The sequence below is a fragment of the Neomonachus schauinslandi genome, chromosome 1 (assembly GCF_002201575.2).
Source record: "Neomonachus schauinslandi chromosome 1, ASM220157v2, whole genome shotgun sequence".
Lineage (NCBI taxonomy): Eukaryota > Metazoa > Chordata > Mammalia > Carnivora > Phocidae > Neomonachus > Neomonachus schauinslandi.
In genome coordinates, this window is record NC_058403.1 from 173586544 (window position 1) to 173592867 (window position 6324).

A 6324-nucleotide genomic window follows, 5' to 3' on the forward strand; every position below is an offset into this window, starting at 1 on the left:
TAGTCTTAGGACATATTTGTGATATAGCAATGTATGCTCTTGAATAAGACATTAGAAAACACGATCCAGCAGCGGGCTTCACAACAACTAATTTCAAAGTAAAGATAAGCAGTATTTCAAGATAGCTGCAAAACGTGTATTACCATGCAAAAACACTTCTATTAGTGATGGCGTGTAGGTACTACCAATACTACTGTGGTTTGTTACCTACATTCAAAATTAAAGAACATGCTGGAAAGAAAGAGGTAATTCTGTATATTTGACCAATCAAATTCACAAACCTCCTGAGTTCTGCTTGAAAGTAACAATATGACACTGGTGGATAGTGCTAAAAGAACCTTGAGGATGTGCTAACCCAAACTTGTTTTCACAAAGTAATGACTTGATGTTGCCACAAAATCAGTTTTCATTTTTCACCTTGGTAATAATTCAAATGGAAATGCAAATTAATAAAATTAATAAAGTGGCCTAATAGCACAGGAATTGTAAAGAGTACGGTAAACTGGAGAACACAGGCTCTTTCTTTTTTTTTTTTTTTTAAGATTTATTTATTTATTTGAGAGAGCGAGAAAGTACATAAGAGGGGGGAGGGTCAGAGGGAGAAGCAGACTCCCTGCCGAGCAGGGAGCCCGATGCGGGACTGGATCCCGGGACTCCAGGATCATGACCTGAGCCGAAGGCAGTCGCTCAACCAACTGAGCAACCCAGGCGCCCCGAACACAGGCTCTTTCTAAAGGAAATTGCACATGCATGTCAAATAAAGAGTCTCCAGATCCCAGTTAGGGCCACCAATTTGTAACCTCTGATAAAATATGTAAAACGAAAAAACAGTTTTAAATATTTTAGATTTTTGAAAGCTATTTGCAAGTATTATCTTCTATCTTTACCACCTACCTATATTGCTATAGGTAAGCAGATAATATTATCTGTTTCACAGGAGGAAAATAGATGAAGAACAATCTCTGTCACATATCCAGTTAGAAAAGCTAGACATTATAGCCAGTATTCCACTTTTTGTTAAAGGATAAGTAATTGCCGAGACCTTGTGTTGGTGAAAAAGTTTTAGGAAGGAAGGAAGGAAGGAAGGAAGACAAAGTCAAATTTAGAGTAGTGTATGAGCAAATAGTAAAACTTAACTTGCAAATGAATGCATCAGATAATAAGTCCCTGTGTGCTGAGTTGTCTACTATGTGCATTGTGCTTAATTCCTGAGTGGTATGTATTTCAAGTCTTCATAACAATTCTGCAAAGTAGGTGTTGGCATCAATATAAGATACTCAGACTTGTATTAGACAAGAAAAGGAGTTCAATTAAGGAAATCTCAAAGTTCTCACTGGCACCATATAGCCAAAATATCATTATAACCGTTCTCTCATTCCCACTTTCATGTTGACCTAAACTGAATCTTCTAAAAGCAATGCTGAGATAGAAATAATATTTTAATCAGAATGTTACTATGTCAGTTTTGGTAATTAAACATGCCAAAAAATCTTTTGGCCTCTGTATCTGTTGACTTAAGGATGTCAAATTGTACAGGTTAATTTTACTCTATGGATTTTTAAAATTGAAATTATGTAATCCATACATTATAGATTATATAATCTATATAATCCATACGTTATAAATTCTATAATCCATACAGAAGCAAAATATGGCAAAACTTCATTTTGTATAAGATTTTTTATCATTATTTAGTCAATTGAAATAAAATTTTAAAGTATCCATCTAAGCATCAATACCAATTAAATAAGTATTAAAATCTTTACTTCTCTTAAGGCACTTTAGGAAAACTTGATGCTATTTTTACTTTTTTACAGAAAGGTATATTGGTAACAGTCAATATATCATTTTGAATTGTCTTGACACATTGCATACCTTTTAAATTTTTTCAATCTTCAAATAGTTAAAATTAATGGTATATTATATTCTATTGTCATTTAAATTCAAAATGTAATGATATATATTTTGTGTTCCAAACTTCAGAAATGAAAGTAGAAAATAAGTTAATATTTACAAAGAAAACCCTGGGAAGTGTTAAATTTAAATGTGAAGCATGTTGATGTCACTGCAGGATAAAAACGTAATTTTTTTTTATCTCTACAGCTTCTAGTTTTTCACAAAAGCTTATGTTACCGTCATAATACAAATTAAGCTTATGTTTAAAAATATGTCAGAATTTCTTGCATACTTTCTTATTTTGCCCACAGAAAAATCAGAGTTTTAGTTCTTAAGTGAAGAAATGTCATGCAGGGCAATGGACGAGGGAGAAAGCAACTGAGATTTCATGCAACGTGGTGAGGAAAGGCCTCAGCGACAAGGTGACATCTGAGCAGAGACTGAACAAGAAATGGAGCCATACGGGAAGAAGAGTGTTGGAAGAGGCGTCCGGGCAAGGATAGAACAGAAGTTGTCAGAGAGGCAGCATGCTTTCAAATAACATTTATCAGCACTTACTATGTATGCATGTTATGTTTTTACTGCTGTGAAAGTACCAAACAACCAAAAGACAGGATTCCTACCCTCAAGGAATTTTAACTTGAGCCGGGCGAAAAGTGAGAGAAACAGAAAAGAACTAGAAAACAATTGAAAGTAATTTCTCGTATGTAAAAAACAGTCCATACCTACTTTTTTTTAAATCATCTATTCCACTTAATCTAGGATATTAAAGACAGATTTTATATTTAGATGATAGTAAAGCTTGCAATATCTATTCTCCTATAATTAAAAGCCATTGGCTGTTTGCATTTAAGTCTTTTCTAATGAGTCAGGATTAAGAGTCTATGCTTTGTCCATAATTTTAATTTTTAAAACTAAATTATATTTCCTTCCACAGTAATATGAAAACAGATCCTCTAACTGTAAATTACTTTTAACGAATCCTTGAGCAAATTCTAAAACACCAAAGCAACAAAGATACAGATTTAGGGCGCCTGGGTGGCTCAGTTGGTTAAGCGACTGCCTTCAGCTCAGGTCATGATCCTGGAGTCCCGGGATCGAGTCCCACATCGGGCTCCCTGCTTGGCACGGGGTCTGCTTCTCCCTCTGCCCTCTTCCCTCTCGTGCTCTCTGTCTCTCATTCTCTCTCTCTCAAATAAATAAATAATAAAATCTTTAAAAAAAAACAGATACAGATTTAACATCTACAAAATGTTCTTTAGAACCCCAGATATTGCCATATCTAAAATATTTTAATGTATTCTTTTAATAAATACTTTGCTGTTTTGCATTATGATGCCATGACACACCAGTTCACTTGATACCTCTTCCTTTGTGTGTGAACAGTGTCAATCATGTGCCAAATTTATTTCTACTGCAACTGAAGAGCTATCTCTTTACTGACAAATCTGTTAGATGGAATATTTAGTTGGTCAAAATGCATCATGTAGAGTAGAATAGTACAATATTAAATGAGCCTGATGTCAAGCCGGTCCAGAAAAAGATCACATAAATATTAGACTAAAAAGAACTTTGACTCGGGAGAAAGAATCATTGTTGGATTAGTAAACAGTTGGAGACTGATGGAATCGAAAGGTTATTTAAGCACCTTTTGGGGAAAAAGTGGGTTCAATCCAGTACCCTTTCAAGTGTATAACCAATACTCTCGGCTGTCCCTCCAATACAAAATAATTGAGAGCCAATTGACAACCATGGGATAAGCCCTCTGGATAATATGTGTAGAGTGAAAATCTATAAAGTTTCATATTCATTCAACAAATACTTAAGGCACAAAGCTAGGAAAGACAACATAAATGGATTAGACATAATCTCTGCTCTCACAAGACCTATAATTTAGTAAGGCTATAAGCAAGTAAGAACATTATTATAAGAATGCTCACTTTAGCACTATATACACTAAAATGGGAATGATAGAAGAGTAGTAGGGTCCCTGAGCAGGGATGACAGGCAAATTTGTGAAGGGTTGCATATTTTCAAAAATTTGGCTTTCAAAAATTTTTATAGAAATTAACATTAAAAGGGCTATGGTATATGTACAAACAAAAGACGATGTAAGATGCATTTAATGCTGTTCACAAAAAAAACCACTTTCAAACCACTTCAACCACAATACCTGGGTTGAAGATGAGACAATGGAAATAAATTTACCATCCAAACACTAATTAGAAAGGAAAATGTGAGGATGGCTGCAACAAATAACACAGGAAATAACAATTGTTGGTGAGGATGTGGAGAAACTGGAACCTTCACAGATTGCTGGAATGTAAAATGATGCAGCTTCTTTGCAAAAACAGTTTAGCAGCTTCTCTTAAAGTTAAATACAGAGTCACCAGATGACCCAGCAATTTCAGTCCTAAGTATATGCCAAAGAGAAGTGGAAAGATATGCACATGAAATGCACAAGTGCATTATTCATAACAAAAAGTGGAAACAGCCTAAATGTTCATCAGTTGATAAATGGATAAATCAACGTGGCATATCCAAAGGGGGTAGGCAGAAGAAAGACCCTTAAATATTACCAAGTCCTAATACCTGGAACTTGTGAATATGTAATCTTACATGGCAGAAGGGACTTTCTAAATGTGAATAATTTATGGGCTTTGAGATGGGGAGGTTACCCTGAAAGATCAAGATACCCAATGTAATCACAAGGCTCCTGAAAATTGGAAGAAGGAGAGAGGAATCAGTCACAGAAAATCCATTTGAGAACTCAACCTGCTTTTGTTGGCTTTGAAAACGGAGAGAGAGGGCCATAAACCAGTTTCAAATTACATGAAGATGGAAAAGACAAGGAAATGGATTCTCCCCAGCTTCCAGAAAGGAATGCAGTCCTGCCAACATCTTGATTTTAACAAAATGAGACTTGTATTGAATTTCTAATCAATAGAACTGTTAGATAATAAATTTATGTTGCTTCAAGCCACTAAATTTGTGGTAACTTCTTATATCAGCAAGAGGAAACAAGTATGTTATTCAATGGAATAGTATTCAGCTATGAAAATAAATGAGTATTGATACATGTTTTGCATGGGTGAAGATTGAAAAAAATATGCTAAGTGAAACAAGCCAGTCATAAAGATGACACATTGTATGATTCTACTTATATGAAATGTGTAGAATAAGCAAATGTATAAAAGCAGAAAGTAGAATAGTGATTTCTTAAACCTGAGTGTAGGGGGTTTAGTAGGGACAGGGCTAACTGCTAATAAATACGGGGTTTCTTTTAGGGTAGCAGAGTGTTCTTCAATTAGATTATGGTATTGGCTTCATAATTCTTTAAAAATACTGAAAAAAAGCACTTTAAATGGATGAGCTGTATGATATATGAATTATATCTCAGTAATGCTGTTTTTCAAACAGAAAGCAAAAAGAACATCAGAGTGACTATATTAATACTAGACAGAGTTGACTTCAGAACAAAATATTACCATAGTCAAAGAGGAACATTTTATAACAATAAATGAGGCATGTTACCAAGAAAATATAGCCATCCTAACTGTTGCACCAACAATAGAGTTTCAAATTACATGAAGGAAAAACTGATTGAAAAATTAAAGTAGACAAACCCAGAATTGTGATTGAAGACTTCAAGTCTCCTATTTCCTAGGTCTGTTTGCTGAAACAACCTGAAAGCAAGGAAATTCTAGTAGCAAAAACCACACCTAACACTGAGATCTTGATTTCAAAATACCATCTCCTTGAGAAAATGGCTGATTCTGGGGTTGGGGTATGGAAAGTACAAGATAAACTTAGAAAATTTTGTGCCAGCCTGTAAGAAAGTATTCAAAGATTCATGGGGACATGAATGACGTCCATCTTCAAAATCAGCAATGGCTGGCTGAATCTTTCTCAAGTTGAATCACTCTGACACTAACTCATCTTTTGCCTCCTTCTTCTAACTTTAAGGATACTTATGATTACTTTGAGCCCATCTTGATAATCCAGATAGTTTCTGCGTTTAAAGGTCAGATGATTACAACCTTAGTTCCACTTACAATCTCAATTCCCCTTTCGCCATGTAACAATGTATTTACATGTTCCAGGGATTAGGGTGTAGACATCTTTTGTTGGCCATTATTCTACCTATCACAAAAAGCATTAGTTTTCCTTCTGTAGCAGGTATGATACTGTTATTTATTATAGAAAACCAACTCTTATTGGCTTAGCAGTTAAGGAACTTACATGGTTTAGGTAACTGAAAAGTGCAGAACAGGGAGCTGGATTTAGGACAGGCCTGATATCCTCAAATGACTGATTTTTGTCAATCTCTCTACTCAGCATTGATGTCACCCTGAGTCACTCACCATCATGATCCCAAGATGGTAGTTAACAGGTCTCATGGATACAAAATCATTCCTTCATATCAGC

The 6324-nt window shown here is 34.9% G+C and overlaps 1 non-coding gene across 1 annotated transcript; it reads left to right on the forward strand.

Moving 5' to 3' along the window:
- Positions 1–3828: 3828 nt before the first annotated feature.
- LOC123326994 lies at positions 3829–3931 on the forward strand. Its single transcript, XR_006541462.1, has one exon. It is a non-coding gene; the product is annotated as a U6 spliceosomal RNA (small nuclear RNA).
- The last annotated feature ends 2393 nt before the right edge of the window (positions 3932–6324 follow it).